This window comes from Rattus norvegicus, chromosome 2, assembly GCF_021556685.1.
Source record: "Rattus norvegicus strain SHRSP/BbbUtx chromosome 2, alternate assembly SHRSP_T2T, whole genome shotgun sequence".
NCBI lineage: Eukaryota > Metazoa > Chordata > Mammalia > Rodentia > Muridae > Rattus > Rattus norvegicus.
Window position 1 is genome coordinate 57234337 of NC_141535.1, and position 24492 is coordinate 57258828.

At 42.3% G+C, this 24492-nt stretch overlaps 1 protein-coding gene across 2 annotated transcripts in view; it reads left to right on the top strand.

The window, feature by feature from the left end:
• The first annotated feature begins 2617 nt into the window (after nucleotides 1-2617).
• The window catches only part of Dab2 (DAB adaptor protein 2), a 52740-nt gene continuing 30865 nt past the window's right edge, over nucleotides 2618-24492 (top strand). For both annotated transcript variants that reach the window (NM_024159.3, NM_001439417.1), the window contains exon 1: nucleotides 2618-2795. The gene's annotated coding sequence lies outside the window, so the exon portion shown is untranslated. The remainder of the gene's footprint in view (nucleotides 2796-24492) is intronic.

Here is a 24492-nt window from a genome sequence, read left to right on the forward strand (position 1 = left end):
TACATCGGATAGCCTGCATAGGCAGGAGCTGCTGCAACAGCACATTCCAGGACAATCTTAAGAGATTACTTTAATAATAAACCATGCATTCTTCAGCAAGCTGTCACGGGATTAACTACCCCTTTCTATGCTGGGAGCACAGTCCAGACTCCACCCCACTCCACCACAGGCAGGTTTTGTGCAAAAGACTGTCGTCGTTATGTGAGGACTGTGGTTTTTAAAACACTGCATTTAATTTTTTTCCTACCTTAATTTTCTAAACAAATTTTGGTGGTGATAAACATCGGGGTGGGCTTTTGTGTGTTTTTATTTTTTTCTTATGTGGAGGTGTTCATTTTAGACTTACTGAAAAGTCGACAACTCAGATATGGCAGGAAACAGCACCTCCTGGGATAAAAAGAGTTAAATTTATTTTTATTTCTTTTATTTTCCCCCTACATAATGTGAGCAGGACATTGAGCTGCTGCCAAGACCAATATCAGCACCCTAGAGGTATAAAAATACAATTCAAAACCAGAACTCTCTACTGTGGGTTCTTTAGATTTCTGTATAAAACAAGGGTGTTCGTTCTAAGCGGCCACTTTGAGCTCGCTGCTCGCAAATGAGCTCTTCGGGTCCACATCTTCTCTTTGCACTGCAGTTCACAGCAGATGAAATCATTTTCTCCCTCTGGTTTCTAAGGCAAATCCCTTTCATCTACTGAGAACAAGTTAACATACCTTGATACTAATCTTTCAACTATATAGATAAAGACAGAAGCCTGAGTGGGTGCTTCCGAGTTGGGAAACAATACGTGTTTGTTTTTAGACTTGTTTCTTTTGTATTATCAAAGTCCTTGCTTGCTTGAATGAGCTACCTTTTCTTTTTTTCTAATTTTTGAACCTTTTGAAATGACACCATTTCTCTAGGCTTCTGGATTTGACAATCAAAGTGTGATGTTCTCAGAGCTAACAAAATTAAAGTTCGCACCTATGTCTTTTGCCTTCTTAGAACTGAAAAGTAGACCTGTTGTCATTCACAGAAGATCTTTTTTTTTTTCAATCATAGAAGATTACCTCAGAGGAATATTGGAGGCACACACACACACACACACACACACACACACACACACACACACACACATTTGCCTCCACTCTGAACACCCAGGTGTGGAGGGAATCCAGAGGTCAGAAGTGGCAGCATCCTGACCAGTTATGCTGTTCTGTGTCCTTTGCTCTCCCTGCATAAGTGCTGTTTCAAGCCTGACCTACTTGCAGGCAGAAATTACCACTCACATTGAACTACCTCAAATTACAGTGGCTTTGCAGCTGAGGCTAGGCATGGACCACAAAATGCATCCTTGGTGCACCATAAGCCTGATTTTGAACCCTTGGTTCTTGGTTGTAAAATGAAAATTCATTGTGTTGCTTACTCAATAAAATCAATAACCCGTTTTTTTCCCAGTCACAATTTGTCATTTTCATAGTCAGTACATTCTGCTTCCAACGGGGAAGGGGGCCAGGAGAGAGAGGGAGGGGGAGGGAGGGAGAAAAGGAGCAGAAAGAAAGACAGACAAGAAGAGGGATAAGAAAGAAGGACTAGATAAAATAAGAAAGTGGAGGAGGAGGAAGAGGCGGAAGGGGGAGGGAAAGGAGGAAGAGAAGAGGGGGGAGGGGAAAGGAGGAAGTGGGGGAGGAGGATCTTCCCAAAGCTTAATTTCTTAAGTCTTTAAAAGGCACCACAGCTTCTGTGGATAATTAACAATTGCCCCTGACTTTAAAATATGCAGAGAAGGAATTGTGAGATTCTATACGATTTCCGAGGTCTGCTCTGCCGGGCCATCCACAGCTGAGCATCGATGGAACAGTTTCCAATACTTATTCTCATATCTCAATATTTTCATGAAAGGATAAGAAATGCTGTAGAAACTAGCAGACAAGGTCACGCTATCTACGTGTGGGTGGATATACACTGAAATGATGAAATGATCACAAACGTAGATCATTTATATGAGTTGCATGAATGCTAACTTGTTTAAGCCAGTTTAACAGAGAGAATATGCTCATGTGTGGTATTAAATTTCAATATAAGTGCATCTTTTTACACGGACACGCGTAGATTTCCCTCCGACTTAAGCACATTCACATTTATAATTAAAGAATAGTGACTTTCTTTAAAGGTAACTATCCAGCCACATGCTCAGCTTTAGAAAGGACAGACTGGACCTAAGACCCATCTTCCCAAATCAGGAGTAAAGGCAAGTCTTTGTTCAAAAGGCCGCAGGCGGTTTAGGAAGAGTTCGCGTGCCACGCCACTCCAAGTGGCAATCCAGGGAACGGATCTGTGAAACGCAGCTCAGAGGATCCCATCCCTTTCCTCCAGAGTTTCCCTTTTCCTGTCCTTAAGTGCACCCTTTCTGGCCCGAGGCAGTGTGGGGCTCCAGGCCGGGCTGTGTGCTCGCTCCTTTCTCCGGGTCTCTGCGATCGCCCCCAGCTGGCGGGGCTCACGGAGCGCAGGAGGCGCCGGTCTCTGACTCAAGCTCGAGTTAATAAACAGTTAAGTTTTGAAGACTCCGCAGACACGTTGAGGGGGAGTTACCAAGCCCAGGCAGCAAAACATCCCGCCGCCACATTCCTGGAGAGTCCTCAGAGCCAGCATCTGATTAGAACCATATCTCTACCCGGGAGTGGCCCCGCGGCTCCGAGGCTCCCGGCCGGCAGCTATTTAAGCGGGGCTGTCCGCGTCCTCGGCGCTGCAGCCTGGAGGCTCCCGGCGCGGGGAAGTCATGCTGGCTCCGCAGAGGCACTAGCTAGTCCGTGAGTAGCTCTGCCATCCCCCTTCCCTTCGGTTCCTTTTCTTTATTCTTTATTCTTTCCTTCCTTTCTTCCTTTCTTTTTTCTTTCCTTTCCTTTTCTTTTTTTGCGACCTACTTCTCTCCGTTGCTGGCTCCTCTTTTACCATCCCTGTCTTGGCTGCAGACCTTGGGCGCTGGGGAATCTTACAAATGAGACAGTGTACTCCGGGGAAAGCAGCGGGTTTTGTGGCCTGACATCTGTGGAATGCTTCCAAAGAATGTGTTTTACCTTTGGGGTCGGACTCAAGGGGCCCACCCTGCCATTCTGTGATTTTTAAGGAGCCCCTCCGTGTGTGTGTGTGTGTGTGTGTGTGTGTGTGTGTGTGTGCGCGCGCGCGCGCGCGTGTGTTGTGTACACCCGCCCTAGTGCTTCAGGGCTTTGGGGACACCCCAGGGAAGACGCAGTGTGGCTGCTGACCACCTAATTAACTCCTGAAGGACGTTCAGTTTTGCTGTGCGACTAAGGCTGGGGACGTGGTCTGTGCCTCCGAGGAGCTATTTTCTGCTGACTGACAGAACAGGGCATTAAAAACGTGAACTTTGTCTTATACCAACATTCCTAGGAAAGTATCTCTGGCCAAGCGACTTAACAAACTTGTTTTAAATCCCGGAGCATTCGAATGCTGTTTTCTGGATTGTTGTAAACTAGTCGGAAGGATTAAGTAAGAATTCAAGGAGAGGGACTAAAATGTGTTTAAAACCTTGGCGCCCCTGTCAGCATAGCGGCTCTCTTCTCTTTGCAGCACAGAGCTGACTGTTATTTCTCTCTGCCTGCTCCCCTCCACTTAATTCAGTCTGGAATTCAGCTCTGTAGTTTCAGATGGGAGCTGCTTGAATCTGAAGGGGAATTTAGCCGGAATAAAAACAGTTAAAGAAAATGGATGTTATCACCACCCCAGGGACCCCCTCCCCAACTCCCACCCTTTCCCCTTTCTTCTTCGCCTGTGTTTGGAAGAAAGGGAGCCACTCTGTAAACCGAGAAGAGCAGAAACGAGCTTCCAGACACATGGAAAGCTTTAAAAATTAGAGGGGCAACTTCATGAATAGTAAATGTTGCCGTTGCTCCATAAAGTGACTGGATGAAAAAAAAAAAAATCCTGGCTCTAATCAGGCAAAGCGGGAGGGAGTGTGTGTGTGTGTGTGTGTGTGTGTGTGTGTGTGTGTGTGTGTAGGGAGCTATAACTCCTACCTAAGTAACAGCAGATAATTTGCCAAAATCCCTTGGAGATAGCCGATAAGGCTCCAGGAATGGTTCTGATGGCACGAATATAATCTACCTATTTTACAGTCTCGGGGACTGGGTTCTACGTGCGGAAGCTGTGACTGGGTGTTCAGGAAGGAGGGACTAGCCAGGACTCCAGAGCAGCTGCTATCAAATGGCTTTTCCTTGTGCTATCTTGTCCTGGATTAGGCTGCCCTAGTCTATCTAGTTAGGTACCCCACCCACGGAGGCCTCTATCTCTCTCCACTCCCTTGAACTGAGGCAGGGCACAGCAGTGCTAAAAGAAGTTTACTGGCTTGAGGATTCAAGCGAGTTGGGGATTCAAGATTTCCAGAGGGAAAACAGCTGGGTATCTAGACACAGCAATGCTAGAACGAACACAACTCAAGGTGAGATTAGCGAGACCCCTTGAGAAACCACCGGAAAGGTGTGGTGGTCTCCAACATGTATGCAAGCCCTTTTGTCCAACCACGAGCCTAGAACCTCCCCCACCCCCACCCCCACCACCCCAGGCTACTACGCTCCATCTGTGCCCTAGAGAAGGAACCCAGGACCTTGAGTATGCTTGGCAAGCCAACGAGCTGCTTCTCTAATTCCGAGTTAGACAGTCTTACTCTGTACCCGAGTCTCGACTTAAACTCATCATCCTCCTGCCTCTGCCTCAGGAGTGCTAGGATTGAAGGTGGTGGCCTGGCTAAGCTGGCCTCTTTTCACTATGGCAGAAGAGAGAGATTGTGGAGGAATGAGAGGAATGTCTTCTTCTGCCTTTGCCCTCTAGCGCACACACATGTATTTATAGAGTTGATGATGCTGATTCTATTTTGTCTCCACCTGAGGAGGTAAAGGAGGCTGGGAAGATAACCACAGCATTGCTTTTAGTTAGGCCTTGCTGACTTGGGAACACAATCCAGAGGTTAGATTTCTCTTCTTCCCTTCTCCCCTCCCCCCTCCTCCTTTTTCTCTCAGTGTTTTTTGACACTGAGTCCCAACGCATATCTCTCTTCTCAGGTGGACCTTGAACTCCCAGTCAGCCTTCAGAATCCTGGAATTCTGGGAAAGCACCACCACACCCAGCTCAGAGCTTGCATTTCTGCTAAAGACTTAAAAATTTTCAAGGTTAAACTAAGTCTAAATTCCTGTCTTTAGGCATATTTCTTGTCTTCCTCCACAAGCTACGTGGAGTTTAGCTCACTTTTCGATGGTGCTAGATAGAGCCTCCCGGAGTTGCGGACCAACTGGTCTGAATTGCTCAGCCATACTTCTGTTACCTAAAAATTAAAAGAGCAGGAAAACAGGGCTTGCTGGGTGGCTTATGGCCACCAGGAAGTTTTGTGGGAAACTGTGCTCTTGGTGAGACCATGAGGAAGTTGCTTCTTCATTTCTCTCCTGGCCTAAGCCTACCACCACTTTGATGAGGCAGACTTGGAAGCACTGTGTGTTCCTTCGCCTCCTCTCTCTGTTGGGGTTTCATTCCTTTTCTTGGAGACAGAGATGCTGGAATGTGTGAAGAGAGCTGAAGGGAGTTCACTAGGCATAAGTTCCCCCAGCTGAAGACTTGCAAGGGTAACTGCTCTACCCTTTAAAGCTTCCTACAGTGGGCAGAATTAGAATGGGAACCAGATTAGCCATATAAAACACCTGAGTAGCAGGATGTGGCAGTTTGGTTTGGTTTGGTTTTGTTCCCTCTTCTTTCTCCCTGGAGTTGTAAGAAAGTTGAAGTACTGAATTGGAGAGGCTGTCCCAACCAAGTCTCATTAAGATGACACAGTATTCACATCAGATAAGCGTGTTTAAGAGAAAGCTAAATTCTGGTAAGGTAATCGTAGTGGGTTAATCCCAGCCATCAGAAGGGAAACAAATGACCAGGTCTCCTGCTAGAGGCAAAGTCCAAACAAATTCCTCCTTCCGGGTACAAATGGTGCTGGATACCTTAAAGGCTTACAGTTCCTCTGTTCATATGCTAGCTGCTGTCCGTCCTTCTGCCAACACCGCCTAGCCCGGTGGTGGTCGAAACCATTGACATAACTGTTAGTAAAATGACCTTGGACACACAGAATAACCTCGGTAATTCTGTTTTCTTATCCGGGGAAGAATAGCACTTAGGGCTGCTGGGAAGGTAAGTTAATCTATATCCTTAGAATGCTTTATTCCTTCAGGTTGTCTATTTGTTTCTGCCCTGTGAACTATTGAATTAAGTGTCTTTGTTTTTGGCCGCTGAAAGCAAGTGGAGAGTTTCTTAATCAGAGCGGAGTACCACCCACCTGTCTGAAAAAATGGTAATCTTTCAAGTATTCAATACTAAAAAAGCCTGTGTGTTTGCTTGTGTGCACGCTAGAACAGACAGTTACTCTCTGTTCTCAGTGTGGAGGACTGCTATTTGGTTTGGTCAGAATGACCTCTGGTCTCTTTTAAATCTTCCCCACACTCTCTCAGACTCCCTACAGAGAAAGAATGGCCCTTCTCCTGAAGTCAGCATTCTAGCCAAGGAAGTGGGAAAGGGAGGGACCACCCTGACTAAGCTAGTGACTAGGCCAGGACATGGGGGCCCCAATACTATCTTGGTCCACATAGCTGGGCAGGTTGCCATGGTTATTCCCCTTCCTGCATCTTTCCACCACCCTGGAAGGAAACTTGCCTTCTCCAATGCAAGCAGAATCTGAACAAATTGCTTCCTGGTCTAAAAATGGAAGTTACTAAGTGAAGTAGAATCTTTCTCCACTCGGATGGCCCTTCCCTCACCCCTCAAACTTATTTTAATTCCAGTATAAGCTTTCTAATCTTTGCTAGCTCCCATATCATCTAGACAACAACACAAGACAGCTTATAAAATTTCAGTTATTACTTCAGCACAGAAGTTGCCTGGCAGTTTCTGTCTCCTCTTATAACCCGCACAACCTAGCCGGAGGCAAGTGACCCATGGCTGATGTAAGCAGGTAGGAATTCTCAGTAATGGGACGTGCCAATTTAAGGTTTAGTTCTAGGGAACTTACCAGGAAGCACAAAGTATGAAGAACATCTCAGATTTTCAAGAAATAATCAGAGGAAAGGGTAAGGGAAAAATAGGAAGTAAGACTTTTAGAATGTCGGGTCTATAATATTGTAAGAGCTAAGGGTTGTTGCAACTGTGGAGAATGTGCCTATGTGTATAAAACCCTGGGTTCAACCCCCAATACTACAGACAAGGAAAAAAAAGTTAAAATGCTATTAAATCTGGAAGAAACTTGAGTGAAAAGTTAATTTTAAGCCTTGATAGACAGCAAAGCTAGTCTGTTTTACCACAGTGATGGGATGTAACACATTAGGCTGAAAAAACCCTGGTCTCCGCAGAGGTTATCATCTAAACTGCCCACTTGTAAGCTGATGTGTAACAAATGAAGTCACCCGTACAAGACTGAACACTTGGGGTGTGTTTTACAGCTAGAGAGAGCTCTTCTGAGGCAGACTCCAGATGGGCTGAAGTTGGCAGGAGGGCTCAGCCCTCTGCATTCTACACACACCTCTCCTTTGATCGAAGAGTAACATTTATAGCTCAGCTTCATGATGCAGTCATTCAGTGGAGAGCATAACAGTGTACCTCAACTCCTACTGTCATGGACGTAGTGAAGGGAAGTTATTTAGGTATGTTTAGGTTATGCATCTTGGGTTGCAAAGAGATGACACAGCATATACCTACATTTTACCCAGTATCCCAACATTGCTCTCTTGATGCCGCACTTCTAAATCCTTTCACCTGGACTGAGGTTCTTTAAAGACTATAATTAATCTCACTTATTAGGAGACCATTTCAGCCAACATCTCTTTTTTTAAGACTTCAGTAAACTACAGCATTACCCTTAAACCAGATGGCTTTCTCTAGCTCATTGCTTTCACATTTACTTTCTATGCCATGTCCTGGGGTGCAGACAAGAGCCTCCACTGTAAATAAATCTACCGCACCTGAGTTTGAGAGAGCTGTGTGTCTTAGGCAGGATCAACTTGTATATAACTTGTAATAAAAGGAAAATAAAAAAATCCTGGGCTTTGGATATAGCTCAGTTGCTAGAGTGCTTACCCAGCATGCATGCACAAGGCCCTGGGTTCAGGCCCCACTGCTCATACCAGTAATTCAGCATTGGGGAAGTGGAGGCAGGGACGATCCAAAGTTAAAGGGCATCGGCGTTATACACTGAGTTTGAGGCCAGTATGGGTTACCTACTGTCTCAGAAAAAGATGTCTCCATTTCTTACCTCCAGTTTGATCAGCTTGCTCCACATTGTCTCCGAACGGTGAAGTTTTAGTGTTTCTCTAATATTTATGAAGAACCTATGTGTTGTGTGATGCTGGGTTGGAAATAAAGAAACAACCCTAGAGAGTAGCAGTTAAGGAAGAAGTCTACATCAGGTGAAGCCCTACACACAGACTCCAGAGTTCTGCCAACCTTCAGTGGAATGGCAGCTCCTGGCATTTCTCAGAAACACTACTAAAAGCCAGGCATGTGGCTCATTGATAAAGATCCTACTGAGCATGTACAAGACCCAGGATTTGATTCCTAGCTGTTTCTTTAAAAAAAAAATGGTGGTTCAGTGCCCCTAACTTTTAGTTATCACAAAACAGTCATGAGAATGATTGATGTGAGTGGAAATGCCACCTGGAACTGAAGTATGTATGTACTGGTGTCGTCCAGAAGTGGATTGGAGAACTCCAGTTGTGAGGTGGTTGAGGTTAATGGTTCAAAGCACCTACAAATGTCCATGTCCACAGCCCAGCTTTGCCATAACACAAGAGGTATCACATTTGAATTTTATTTTTCCTCTCAGTAAAATGAGTTGACTCAAAGTGACTCCTATAAGGAAACGGAAGGTGCCCAAGAGTGCCTGCTGACACAGATGAGTGACTCTTCTCAAACTGCCATTCCCAGTGCCAGAGTTGGGTTGATGTTGGGAAATATTTTTATTCTTGCTCTTGGTGAATTTTAAATGAGCTGAATTCTGACGCTGAACACATCGAGGCTGAGAATTAGACCAGCTTTCCTTCAGATGTTGAATCCATTAAACATGGGGGTCAAGCAGTAGAATATGGCAATAGTCCATAAACTGGTTGAGACCTACAAATGCTAACTTTCATGGTTCCACTTTGGTCTGGTCAAGACAATACAGTCTTTAATTTAAAGTCTAGAGTTGATCTGTATCTTAAGATCTGAATCATGAAAAGTTACCTTTTTTCCTTGCTATGTCAGGCATAGCTACTTTCCTACATAATCTGCCTCCCTCCCTCCTTCCCTCTACTTCTCTCTCCCTCCCGTCATCCCTTCATTCCTTCCTTTTCTCCCTACTTTCCTTTATGAGACAGGGTCTCACTCAGTAGCCCAAGCTGGCATCAAACCTCTGGCCCTTCTACTGGTGCCTCCCACAGATTCCATAGGTGTGCACCATCACATTCAATTTTCACATTTTAGGTTTTCGCTGTTTTGTTTATGGCCAATCTGTTCTGATTTCTGTGATACATAATTCAGAAGTTAATAAGCCTTTACATTATCTTTTCAGTGTTGTAGAAATAAGCCAAATGTGTTTGCAACTATGACAGAGGCATTAAACAGTTTGGCGAAGAATGCTGGACCTGTTTGGCTTTGGGCTGCGATAGTAAAGTTCTCTGAGTCAGGATCAGAAATCACAATGGGTGTATACACGAGGCCTTCCCATATCTGTGCTTTAGGGGGAAGTCCTAGGTGTGCTTTAGTTACAGCACTACTGACTTTGTTGCTACTGCTGTCTTCACATGTGTTTGTTCCCCCATCCCCTCCAAAATTAAATACTATAAATACAACCCCATTTTTGAAGTAGAAAACAAATGTAGAACTGACAAACATGGTTCTTTCATTAATATTAAGCATTAATAGTTAACGATATTCAATATTCAATATTGATTTCTGGCAAAGCAAAGGTTGAACTATAGATAGGATTCTTCAGAAAACATATTGATAGATGATAGATAGATAGATAGATAGATAGATAGATAGATTTGAATTGGAATGATAACTAATTTTACTTAGTATCTAAATTGTCTTTTGAAGTATAATATGCAAAAATGTTTAATTAATTGCCTGAAAACATGTTGAGGGAATGCAATTCTGATTTATTTAGCTGTCTGGAATTATAATAATTAAACATTGGTTGAAATTCAAAATTGGATGCAGTTATTTGTGTTATGCATGATAGCTGAAATATGCTAATTATCATCCAAAAAATTTAGCTGGGTATAGAGACACACACCTTTAATCACAGCACTGGGAGGTGTAGACAGAAAGATCTATGTGAGTTTTAGGGCAGCCTTGTCTATATAGTAGTTCTAAGAGAGAGCCAGGGCTATATACAAAGATGAGAGAGAGAGAGAGAGAGAGAGAGAGAGAGAGAGAGAGAGACAGAGACAGAGACAGAGACAGAGACAGAGAGAACGAACCTATATGGTGGCACATGCTTATGGTCCCAACACTAAGGAAACAGAGGTAAGAAGAGCTTGAGTTCAAGGCCAACCTGGGTAACATAGTGAAATCCCTGTCTTGACAAAGTAAAAGAAATTTAGAGAAAATGAGTAGCCACTAGCAGAATTTGTTTCAGTTGAGTGGTGTAGGGAATTTGCAAGTCCAAGTGAAGACAAAAAGTCAGTGGCGGATAATGGAGTTGGCCTTTAAGAGACCAACTAGAGGAAGTCAAATATGCGAAGGTAAAATGAGAAAAGACATCGTAGGAAGAAATAAGCAAGGGAATCATGTAGGTTGGAAAGAACAGGGTATGCTCTAGTAACTCTGGCCACTCTGACCAAGAGTGTACAGGTGCAGATAGAGCTAAGAGATGATAATGTGTAGAAGGAAACCATGAAAGACAGAGTTCAGGGAAGTTAGAGTTTTGCTAAGAGTTTTTCTGTTTCATTTAAGCAGAAAAACATGTTGACTCAGAACAGTTAACCTGCCTAAGCTAGCAAGATGGATCTGGGCAAGGATTGCTTAGCAGTTGAAAGAAAATCCTACCAGCAAAGTAGGGCAAAGCTTTCCTTTATTTAATATTAAGGAACTAAGGGGAAACAGGTATTGCTATGCTATATTTAGTTTGATTTGTCTATGTTCTTGCTATGTAGCTCAGGCTAGCTAGCCACCAGTTCACTGCCCAATTTGAACTGGATCAAACTCAACAAATCCTCCAACCATTGAGCTTCTCCAGACCCTCCAGTGCTGGAATCACAAGCAAGCATCACTACCTCCCTGTGCATTAGTCTTAAAGTTTTAAAGTTCTGTGCTCTTTACCAGACTGTATAAAGCCTAGAAAAGTAGAGTAACTAATTCCCTCACCACAAAGGCTTTATTGAGTTAAGGGAAGAATTCTCCATGAGTCAGAGAGCAGCAATAGGTCATGATCATTGTGAAGGAATGATACAGTAAGAGATGTCTCTGAGATCAGACAGCTTCAACAGATTTTGAGTGACAGGTTGGGATTTAAATGGGAAGGCCAACAGGGATTCAGGCTGGGACAGCAGCATTAGAAGCATGGGAGGTGTGGCACATCCATATCTCTGTTTGGGGAAAGAGAAAAAAAAAATGGCTTCTCTAGAGAGCCAGTAGCCATGAATCCATGTCTGCAGCCTGGTTAAGGACTTTGAAGCTCAGCTCAAGTACAAATGTAGGTACTGAGCACTGACACTTGATTAATACAAAAATTAGGAAGTCTAATCCAGTAAGCTCTTCTATATAATAACTTCTCCATAGAAGTTGACCTGATACAACTAGAATCCCTTAAAACTTGTGTTATCATTGGGATTCTTTACAAGCATGGAAAGTATTCAATGATTGCATCTTTTGACTTTTGTATTTTTAAGTATGTTAAGGAATAGCATAGTATCTGTGTAGAAGAGGAAACATACATAGGTCATGAGCCAGACACACATAAGAAGCAATGTGACAATGAGGTACGGCTGGGGAGGAATGCTGGGACTCAGTAAAGTGTAAGAAACGTGGGAGGATGAGAAACACGACACTCAGGGACAACTGCAAACAACAGTGAGTCGCAGCTTTGCTAGGTTCAGTAGATGCCTGAACAATTTAGGATAAAATCTCAGCTTCACTCCAAGCTACAGACAATACTCTCACAGATTCTGTGGGTACAGACAGGTACAGAATGTATCCTATCAAGCCTCTTCCGAGTCCATCTGCAGTGACACTAATGCTCAGCTCCTGATGTGAGAACTCTTTTGCAGAATAACAGATGCAGTCATGTTCTGTTTGAAAGTCTGGATGCAGAGGCTTCCAGCAGCCAGCGTCTGTGGAAGCTTCTATGAGGTGCCACTGTAGACTACTTTCTTGAGAAGACTGTCCTAACAGGAGGCTAATGCTTTTGTAAGTAGGTAGTACACTGTAACCAAAGCTAGGTGGAGGGAAAGAGAGGGAGAAATGGTTACATTTTCCTGATAGCTGTTTTATTTAGATTTCAGGTCAGGGGTTTGCCTCATTCTGAAAATGACTTTCTTGACATTTTAGGATCAGCTAGCACATTTGGTGCTAGGATGTAGGCATTGACATGTCCTCTGTGGCAACTTTTCTGTTGGTTGAAACTGATTGCCAGATGTATGTAATGTTTTCTTCCGGTGTTTATGAAGCTAGTGACGAATCAGAACCTTGAATTTTAAGTTAACTTTACAGAAAATAGCACTGGTATTCTTTAATGACACTGTCTTGCACAATACTTCCTTTGTGGTCACTGCCACAAAGGTGTTCCTTGAGATTACAGTATGGCTATAGATTTTAAAAATTGTTGGACAGATAGTCTATACATTGTGATGGTCTTATACCATTGTTCATATAGAGTTCCTTGATGTAGTGCTAATTTTTTTTACTTACTAAATGTTGATCGCAAAGATGGTTTTCATGCTAACTAGAAACATCTCCTCCAAATCACTTAGCGTCAACATTAGTCAACATTTTCTTGTCCTATGCAACAGGTACCTTAAGGGTAAAGACCATGTCTTCTTTGTCATTGTATACACAGCCTAATACAGTGCTTGGCCCATAGTAGGTATTTAATAAACAGCCAATGGCCAGGTGGATAAGTAACTCAAGCCACTCTCATTTTTGACTTGTAACTTTCTGTAGAATAGGTGAAAAGAGAAAACTTGAGCTTCCCTTTAGCTATTAGTAAAACATTTCTGAACCCTGTCCTAACTTTTAAGTAATTTATAATGAGCAATATCCACACATTCCTATGGTTCACATCTGCTCAGGTCCAGAGAAATACAGACAAGGTGTTACTAAAATTCTCCAGATGATACGGTGGTCCTAAGTCATTGGCTTAACTTCTGCCATGGGAGTTAAACTCCAATCCATCAGCACTCAAGGTCTGCATCACCCGGTGGATGTAACCACCTGGCTAATAGCAGTTCCACTCCATGGTTGCCATTACATCCAAGGACAGATTTTTATTCTTCCTTTGACCCTTACATATATCCATCGAAATTGTGCGTACAGAGGACCCAACCATCAGGGCTGATATTGCTTTGATTTAACCTGATCTCTGCCCAAATGAGAGAAACTTAAATGTTTTTATTTTGTTTTGCTCTGCATTTCTGAGATAGGGTCTAACACTGTAGCCAGAGCAGCCTCTGTAGCCCAAGCTGAGCTCTTCCTGGCTTAGCTGGCCCCACACCGCAACAGTGGAGAAATTGTAGCCGTGAGCCACCACACCCAGTGAGAAACTTATTTTTTTTTTTAAATTTGCTTGTGCAGCTGGGTTGTGATTTAAGATGTAATTTCCACTAGCCTTTCTAAAATGCTGATGGCATTAGACTGCCAACTCATTCCTCTCTGCATTGCCCCCAGTGTGTCCAAGAACATAGCTGGAAACCCAGAGTCGGCCACGGCCTAGCCAGCTTCAAAATCCCACCATCAAAGCAATTTTTCAAAGTTTAATTATTTGATTCAAAACTTACTGCTCAGTGATTAAGCTGCTTGCTTATTCAGCTGAAGTCCAGATCCTGGCAGCCATGTACCTCATAAACACCGGTAATTCTAGTTACCAGGAATCAATCCTATGTGTCTCCTGGTCTCCCCGGGCATTTGCACACACATGTTCAAACATACACACATAAGACACACAAATAAATCATAATGAAATAGATTTAAAAACACCCTTATTATTGAATTGATTCTTTTTTCCTTTCAGTTTTTTGATACGGAGTTTCTCTCTGTGTGTAGTCCTGGATGTCCTGGGACTCGTTCTGTAGACCATGGTGACCTCAAACCAGTCCTGGGATTAAAGGTGTGTGCCACCACCCTGTGGCTTGAATTTTGAATTTATCAGGAGATTTTTCCCCAGCAGCTTTACATAGGCATCCATTAGATGGTGACCAATACGCTGCAGGCTGGCTATAGACGCCTTTCTAGATACCTTCAGGTATTCTCTGGAGGTGTTACTGGGTCCTAAGAGACTGACCTAATTCCCTTTGGTGGGTGCTAAAGATCAAGCCCAGCCCGCACACATGCTGACACCCTAGGCACCTGCCCCATCTTTGCAAGTTCTACCTGAATTTTAAATACTGCTCTCTGATATATTAACACATCTCCAGGGAGTTTAGTTTTAGAAATCAAAGCACGCATGGCCCCGATGTCACATCCTAACTGTACTGCCTTCCATACCGGCCTTTTCTCAGCACTGATGTTTCTGGATTTTCAATGGTTATATAAGAAACACTAAATGGGAAAACGAGCTGCTGCTTCAAGTAAGTCAGAGCGGCGCGCTTAATTTAGTCAATTCCTCCCTTTGACAAAAGACTTTCCTGTTTCCTAGGTTGACACTTCGAATTGTCATTTCACTGATAAATGGCATTAAAGGACGCTTCTTTTTAAAGATAAGACGGATCACAGAATAAATGGTTTACTATACAATGGCCTTTAGCTTTTCTGAAAAGCCATATTTAGGGCGCAGTTTATTTGAAGTTTGAGAGTCACTGGCATCACTGCCTGTCTAGAAGGAAAAACCTTGAATCTGACATTTGAGATGATTGGACCTTAACATTTTGATTAAAAGGCTTTGCTTCCAGAAGATTAGTCAAGTATTTTTAAAATAAAAGAAACGGGCAGCATCGAATCGCTCAAAGTGGCAAGTCCACGTAGCTATCCTACTACAAAGCTATCGGACTCTTTGATGCCTTCCTGCATGTACGGGGATTTGTCGCTACCCCAACCTCCACGCCATCACTCAACCTCAAAGTCTCCCCAGTACTGTCTAGACAAAATAGAGTACCGTAAACTCGCTGTAATCCAGCTTGACCCGACTCTCAACCTTTCCCCCAGCATCAGGAGCCCCAGTCCTATATCCTTGCTCAGCTGATAGAAACACTCTTTATTCCTTGCTAGGAAGTTTTCTTTCCCAGATAGATTTTCTGGCTGTGCAAATTACATCTACCTTCAAAAACTTTTTTTTTTTTTAAAGACTCGTTTTCTTTGCCAGTGTTGCTCCATAGCAGAAGTTTAGGAAAAGCATCAGGAACAAGGATGTTTTTCTTTCAAGTCTGCTCTCCCCATCAGTTTTTTCCTGGTGGACCTAACTGTTTGCAGGCTTCTGCAAAAGGCTGCTTACAGAAGACATTGCTAGCTAACACAGCAACTGTAGACATTCACCAAATTTCAGATGTCCCTCAAAGTCTCTGTAGAGCTTGGAAGAGTTCCATCACAACCTTTGAGGATCTGCCTTAACTTCCCAGTCTACAACTTTGAGCCTTTTTAATAAAGATTGGATTAGGGACTTAATAATGGCTTTCAAAAAAAAAAAAAAGAGATTTTGAATAGGGCTATAGAGTTCAGCTAAGGAAACAAATCATGGAATTGCATTCTTTGATACTAAAAGTGCCTGCAAAATATGAGTAAAATCAGTTGCTACCTTGAAGGGACTCCGCCTAGTGCTTGCAGAGTCAACTCAAGTTGCTTTGAATTGATGAGTTTAAAACGAACCATGAAGAAACCCCAGCCTAATCCAGGATTACACCTCACCCCATGTTTCTGGTGACTATTAAAGTGCCATTTGCTTACCAGGTACAGAATCTCAAAACAGGTCCTTAGAAATGCAAGGAGCAGAGGACAGTGCTCTGGAAGGGCATTCAGGCTAAGGATGAGTGTTTATTTAAACGCTGCATTTTTCACTAACCAAGGAAATATCCATTAAAAGTGACTCACTGAGGTTGTTGTTCCTGTGTATTCCAATCAGAAACCCTTTTAGTTTAATATCAACAGTAATATTTAGATCACCAATGGCCTGATTGCTCTCAGTTGAAGCCCAACCAAGTGGCCTTCTGATCAACTCATCTTGTGCTGGAACTACATACTAAGTAAACTTCCCCATGGCTTGTCCCTGGCATCCCAAGGTAACAAACCTGGTCAGAAAAAGAAGCACCTCATCCTATCTGCTTATTGTAGAAAAGCACTTAGAGCAAAGTCAGTCTCTCTCTCTCTCTCTCTCTCTCTCTCTCTCTCTCTCTCTCTCTCTCTCTCTCTGGTGTGTGGTGTGTGGTGTGTGCTTGTCCGTATTGAGACAAGGTCTCTCTCTGTAGACTGGCTGTCCTGGAACTCACTAGATTAAGGAGGCCGGCCTCACAGCCCTCCCCCTTGTTAAGCTGACTTAAACAAGCCTAGCTCAAGTCAGGTTATTGATGATTCTTTTGCCATAGTTAAAGTCAAGCTTTTATCATTTAAAACATTTGAATGCTTGAAAGTTTTAGAAATAACAGCTTAATATAAAAGGAAAAGTACACAACATAATTTAGTACACAACATAATATTTAGTACCTAGAAAATGTTATATATCTTCTAGGGCTTTGTTCTCAATCTCCGTTAGATAGTAAGTCTTTGAAACTCTGATTGATGGTGACTTTGAATAGCACATTTTAAAACAATAAGTTTTAAATAAGACATAAGTTTAGGAAACTACAGGAATGGATTTAATGCACACATTTAACATTTCAAGAGTGCTAAGCACTTTGGAAGTAGCAATCCCTTGATGCTACATGACCTAACGGGCCAGCGGTATAAGGTCTATAAGAAACCACATGTTTTGTGGGTATTCTTTATTTTGGCAAAGCTAAGACATGAATCACATTGTATGTGGCAAAGTACGTTAATCCCAGCACTTGGGAGGCAGAAGTAGGTAGGTCTCTGGCAAGTCCCAGCCTAACCTGGTCTGCACTAGTCACTTTAATTTGAAGAGTGCTGATTAGATGAACAGGGAGGAAAAGAAAGCACATTTTAATAGGATCTTAAAGCTATTTGGTTAATATGGTCTCAAGAGTTTTTGTTTAAAAGCAATAAACAAGCACACAGCAAAATTAATATTTAAGAATTGAGCTGCTGAACTGTTGTCTCGTGAAATAACCAGGATATTGTGTGTGTGTGTGTGTGTGTGTGTGTGTGTGTGTGTGTGTGTGTGTTCTTTTGTTGACTTGCTCATTTTATTTTGTTTAATTTAGAGAGAGACTCTCTGTGTAGCCATGACTGGCCTACATCAGGCATTTGAGGTCTGTCTTTCAATTATTGGATTAAAGGCATTTGCTACTATGTCCAGCAGATAAACTTTTTTTTTTGTACAACTGGTTAACAACATTCTCTTTCCTCTGTAACTCTGAAACAATTATATTCTAGAAGACAGACAGATGGATAGATGATAGATAGACAGAGTCCTCTTAAGTCAATATATTGTCACATGTTAAGTCATACATATATGTATATGTATATTTGTATAGTCCATTTTTTAACTCTGGAGCAAACTTTTTGAAACAATACAGAATAAAGTAATTCTTAACATTCTTAGAAATTTACAGTCAGTAAAGAAAGCCAGTGGGCTCTGTCTTTATTTCCTAGGAAGTCTTAGTTCTCTGAAACACTTTCATCCACTTCCCTCTTTCTTGTTGAGATTATGCAATCGTTTTGCTTAGGGTGACACAGAAATTGGATCCCGGAAGGCTAATTTAGTTGAAGCACATTGTTTTAATGATTAGAACCTCACAGGTATGGCTCTGTCCTGAAATCAGTCCTCATAGGTCCTTTGAATTATCTTTCCACAGTTGGTATTTGTGCTTATATGCTGCCTTGTATTTGACTTGTATTCAATTTGCAGTAGGTGTGTGTGTGTGTGTGTGTGTGTGTGTGTGTGTGTGTGTGTGTGTGTGTATTGTTGATGTCATTGTTTTTAGATAATCATAAACACAATTTGAAGGTAAATAGATTATCTTTTTCAGGATATTTTTGGATCATATATCCTAAAATTTCAAGACTGGGGTAATACTAGGATATTACCTCAAGAAGCCAGTTTCTATTCCAAATCCTATAACAGAACCTAAATTACCAGGCATTTCTTATCTAGTGACCTATCTAGTTTGCCCAGCAGTCAAGATATATTAAATGAGCCTACACGTTCTTATTTTTTCAGGGAAAGTTCTCCTGGCTTTTTAGATAATAGTGTGGAAGTGTTCTAACCTTCAGTATGCTAGGGCATGAGTATTGATATAGTAGGAGAAAGGATTGGTTCTCAGGTCCCTGGTTCCTCTATAAACCTAACATTCAACAAATAGACAGTCCCATGTTATTTTTGTTTTGCTTTGTTTTCTTTTGTTTTGTTGAGATGAACTCTCTTCATTGCCCAAGCTGATCTCTAACTTTTGGGCTCAAATAATCTTGTCTTGACCCCCAAATTAGCAGGAACTGAGGATGTACACCAACACCCTCAGCTCCTAGATATTATAATGACCTCTTTATTTATATTTCATTGTATTTAAGAGCAATAGAATCTGCTCAAAACAAAGTCACCTGAACCATTAAGAACAATCTTTAAAGTGATATTTAATATTCAGAACACAGGAGATGACAGTAAACAGTGGACTAATTTTAAAAAGAATTAGCCTTTAAAATTAGAACAGTCACCAGGATTCTTGGAGATGAAGCTCGATGCCTTGTTGGAAAAAAAAATTAATGACTGCTTTTTTTTTTTTTTTTTTTTTTTTCCGGAGCTGGGGACCGAACCCAGGGCCTTGCGCTTCCTCGGTAAGCGCTCTACCACTGAACTAAATCCCCAGCCCCTAATGACTGCTTTTTAAATTTACTTTTATTTAATCTTTTTTTACAGTCCAGATTTTATCCCCCTCCCCAGTTCGCCCTCTGCCTGTTCTACATCCCATGCTTCCCCATCCCCATCTACATGAGGATGTTTATACCCACCTCCCCACCAAGACTCTCTGGGCCCTTAGATGAAATGTCCTAGAGTAGGGAGAGAAGACTTGTAGAATCACCTCCAGTAGAAAGACAGGAAGGACATCAAGAGGAATGATAGGGCTGCCATCCCACAGTCAAAAACTCTGACCCAGAAATGTTCCTGTTGGCAAAATAGATTGTATCAAGGAAATGTGGGCCAGTAGGGTTCTCATGGTTGTTGCCAGCCCTAAGGGTAGACTGAGCACCAAAACAAAGGGCGTATTCTACCAGAAAGGCAGCCTAGAATCTAGAGACAGCATTTCAGAATTACAGCACTCAAACCAGGCTTGGGTTGAGTCTATGAAATCTAAATGCTGCCTTCTTCCTGAAGTCTCGTCTAGACATAGAAATATAGCGGCAGACATACAAGTTAGTCGCAGTGACTATAAACAATTGTTTCACACACCCCGGTTTGACTGTTCTGCACTGATGTGACAAGGCAGCTGGGTCCTCCTTCCTAAAACTCTTAGAAACTCAGCATGTGTCTGAAACCTGAGTGGCAGAAAGGTGGGGCCACACTGAAGCATTGGTTTTCTGGATTACGTGAAGGTGGGGCTCTGTCTGGGAAGGGAAATCTCATTGGGGCTTATATTATTCAGCCGGAAAGAAACCAAATACCAGGCAGTATTTCTTGCAGTGGTTTGTGGGAGAGGAAAAGCTTAAGATTACGTTCCTCTTTTAAAGCACCCTAGTGTGGTTATAAGATCATAACATAATTCTGCTGGGGTGTGTGGCTCTGCATTTATAGCCCAAAGTTTCAAATGCAGAACCTTATAAACAGCATGCTCTCTTTCACTCGGAACATCATGTGAGTTTTAAGGTGGCTAATGGTACCGGAATAGAGAGTGAAATGTGTTTACTAGGACTGTGTACACACGCCATAGGAGAACAGCCAGAGAGGTGGGTATTGACTGTGTCTTTAAATCCACACAGACAGGCAATACTTCCTTTGGGGTTATTTCCAATGGGAACAGACAAATACAACTTGGCTAGCCTTGAAAACAAACCACCAAAATTTATAAATATGATTTTATTAAAAAAAAAAAACCTAGCTGAGCCCTAGGAAAATTAGCTTTGGTAAAGCATCTCACCTAACTTAAAGGATAGCCATTGAAGCAGGAAAATGCTTGGTATATGAGAGGTTTGGAACAAATACTCTTACTTCTTCCCAGAAATTCATGCTTATGTGGCTGAGTCTTTTTTTTCCCCTCATCTGACTCCAGTTTTGTTTGTTTTGTTGAATTTTTGAAATTATAATTTAATTCCCTTCTTTTCTTCCCATATACTGGTCTATTTGCTTTCCTATTCGTGGTCTCTTTCAATTGTTATTGCATCCCTATAAGTATTAGTGTATGCATACATATTTATGAATACATCCCGTTGAGCCCATATAATGTTACTTAATATGACCATTTGGCACTAGAAAGCAAATTGGTGTGCTCCTTGCTAGAGAAGACTGCTTCTCCAGCTCTCAGCTTTACTTGGTTCCCTGTAGTTCTTTGTGTAGGATTGAGGCCTTATGGGCTCCCCCCAACACAATGCTCTGAAGTTTGATATGTTTATTGCTGTCCTTGTTCAGCTCAGGTTTGGGCCGTCATGTTGCTGACACTTTATATGTATAACTTCTGATGTTAGCGGAAGATGCAAATCTCCTAGATCTTTCAACTCTTTCTGCCCCCTCTTCCCCAGTGTTTCCTGAGCCTTAGATGTTGGGGTGTTTTGTAGCTGTACCTTTTGGGACTGAGCTCCACAACCCTGCATTTTGAGAGGCTGTGGCTTTTGTAGTAGTCTCTGTTGCAAAGAGAACTCTTGCAAAGTTTCTTGCAAAAAATAATATCCTTGCTACATCTAGATGCCTAATGCAATGTGTGTTTTATGTGTTCCCCATGGTTCTGTACCTGATCCATGAGACTTTTATTCAAATTACTGCCCCAAAGCCCTGTGATTGATTCTAGTAACGTCTGTAGTTACATTTTTTTTTAAAGTAAGCAAACATTAAAAATCTTCTTAGTTGTTCATTCTTTAAAAACTTTCTGCCAGGATTTAGGATGAGGAAGACCCAGAAAGAAATATAATATCACCATCTGATAATAGAAGATGGAGTTTTTCTGTTAAGGTTATTGTTCCTGCTACTGCTGCTGATGCTGCTGTTTTACCTTGAGATGGAGTTTCACTTTGTAGCCCAGGCTAGCTTCAAACTCAAAAGCCTCTGTCTCAGCCTCCCACAAAATAGATTTGTTCTAAATCAATATTTCTAGGTTTGTTTATTTAACTTACACACCCTAATTTTCTAGGATGTTTTGTTTGCTTTGTTTGACTGGTTGGTTAGTTGGTTGGGTTTTTTTGAGACAGGGTTTCTCTGTGTAGCCTTGGCTATTCCAACTCCTGAGTGCTGGGACTAACAGGTGTGAGCCAACCACATCTGGCAAATGCTTTTTAAAATCTTCTTCTCAAATCAGGTCAGTATCCACTTCAACAGCAGTTGCTGTGGCATAGTGTTTTGATTTCTATCACAGCTACCAATTATAAGTGACATGACTAAGTTTGTATTCCCTGAAGAAAGCATTCAAGTGACAGAGGTGGCTTTACTGTTGCTGGTTGAGCAACAGCTTCACAGGGTGGAGGAGAAGGACCCAGGACCATTCTGGCACATTCTCATGGACTTTCTGGTCAAAAATCATTCACACTGGGCTTCTTACCCACTAGCGACTATTATTAGAGGCCCAAAGTACTAAAGTCTCATTTCTCAGGGGTTAGAGAGAAGGAAGCCTGACATTTGAGCCAGCTCTTCACTGGTCCCCGTCCTCTGCAAAGGAACTCGTCCTTCTCTATCCCCTACCTGAATCAAACTACTTTAATCCATTGGCTTCTTCCCAGAAATGCTTTGGTTCAAGGTACAAACTTGCTCTTCAAGTTCCCAGGCACTTTTGAGATGCAGAGTTCACAATACCCTTGGAAGAGCAGTCTGTGTCAAGCAAATCTCCCACCTCCCCAGAAAGCCATGTTCTCCTTTCTCCCAGAATCATAGAAGTCTTTCTTATGACCCTTTCCTCAGAATTCAAAGAAATCACTCAGGGCTTGCCCCATGAGTGAGATTACATATGTCTAAATGGAAGACAAGAGCTAATAAGGAACTGGCGTAGCTTAGGATGGGTCTCAGTACTGTGCTCCTGAGCAAGGAAGACACAGTGGCCACTTTATTGACCTTCTTCCTGCATAGCTCTGAAACACAGTGCAGAGGAATACAGTGCAAAAAGCATACAGGAGAATAAACACTGCCTTGTAAAGGAAATCTGTGCCCAATAATCCTAAACACAGAGCTCTGGTACAGTATACTATTCACTAGATGGAGCCCCAGCATGCTCTCCCTTGAAGTATGCAAGGTACATGGCCCACAGCCCGGGTGTGGGGACAAACAATCAGTGTTAACAACGTGAGGCAAAGACAAAGGTAATTTCTGAAGCTCCCTGATTCCTGTAAGCCAAAATTTCAATGCCACTTCCTTCTCCTTGTAGAATTGAATTACAGGACAAGGCTGGATTCTGGTTTTCCTGTTTCACCTAAGCTACGGGAGGTCATACTTAGGAGGGTAGAGTGTTGGCTCCCACAGCGAAGTCAAGACGCATGCATGTTGGGTGGTTTTGCTTTAGTTGTTGTTTTTGTTTGGTTTTCTTTTGTTTTTTGAGGCAAGGTCTCACTGTATAGCTCAGGTTGGCTTTAAACTCAAAGTGATCTATCTTAACTGGGCATGTGCCAGGATAATAGGCAGGTCTACAACACCTGGCTGTAGATATACTTTATAACATTGAACTTAAAAGCCTCACGTCCATACTAAAAAGCATTGCACGTGAGCCAAAAACCAGAGGAATATCCCAGCACCCCTTTCTTCCTAGAATCTCAGCATGGGGAGCATCCCTGCTTGCTTGGTTTATTCATATAGTTGTATTATCGTATCCAGGTTTCCCCAAGGACTGTAGCCTGTAGTTAGCAAAACTACTGTTCTGGCTTTTCCCTGCTTAATGGAGACAAAAGGTTGAGTGTGTCAACAGCAATCAGGGCACTGAAACAAATGACTAAAATTACAGCAGAAAGGTAACCACAAACTTGAGAGTTAGGTCTAAGTTGAGAACATGTTTCAGACACTCCAAGTGAGTTGGGTGGAGTGGCTAGGCTAAGAGAATGGGCCTTAATAGGGGTACACAGAGCTCCTTTAAAAGTTAACACTACCACCCCCAAACACCAATTATGTTGATTATTTCCTTTGACTCTGAAGGGTGATGTCCCTAATGCAAAACTGTTTTTAAAATGAAAAAGGCTGGGGGGGGGGGGGTAGGCACAAAGTCAGGAAAGGTCAAAATGAATCAAAAACATTAAAAGTTATCAGTTTAAGACTTTTTAGCATGCTGAGGGAGGGAGGAAGGGAAGGAGGGAGAGAGAGAGAAAGAGAGAGAGAAGACAAAAGGCCAAGGTACTACATAGTAGAGAGTGTACTGAACTAAGAACTAAATTTAAAGTCTTTGATCTGTGAGATGTGTCTCAGACCTAGCCAAAACAGCCAGATCCAAAGGCCAAATATGATGTCTGCTATTTGGGCGGGGGTGGAGGGTGGGGGATGGGAAAGAATCCAATTACCGTGCAGAACGAGATGGTGCAAAACCCTTAACCTTTTTCTGCTTTGGTTCAGAGAAGACTATAAAACACTTGGATAAGTTGTTTTCTTCCTTTTTCCTTGCAATGCCTATCAAGCAAATTGGTTTGATTTGGTTTGGCTTGGCTTGGTTTGGTTTAGTGGTACAGGCAGTGGACCCTAGGGAAGACTAGCGGCATTCTCTGGCTGAGATACATTACACCTCTAGTCCCACAAGAGTTCTTGGTAGAGCCTCCATGTAATGAGCTTTGTATAGTCTGCCTTAAAATACAGCCTTTAAAAACAGACACGTACACTCTAGGAATAGTCCAATCGTGCCTCATTCTAGATTTCTCTAGGAACTAGATTTCTCCTAGTACTAGCTGTACCCAGCCCCGGCCGGCTTTTAATGCTTATGTTTTCTTTGACCCCAGGTTCCTAATTATTAAAAAAAAGAAAAAAAAGAGAAAAGAAAAGAAACCAGCTAGGTGGGAGTTATCAGGATAACTGCTGTCCTAGTATCCCACCATAACACCCAGAGTGAGGCAGGAGTGGCT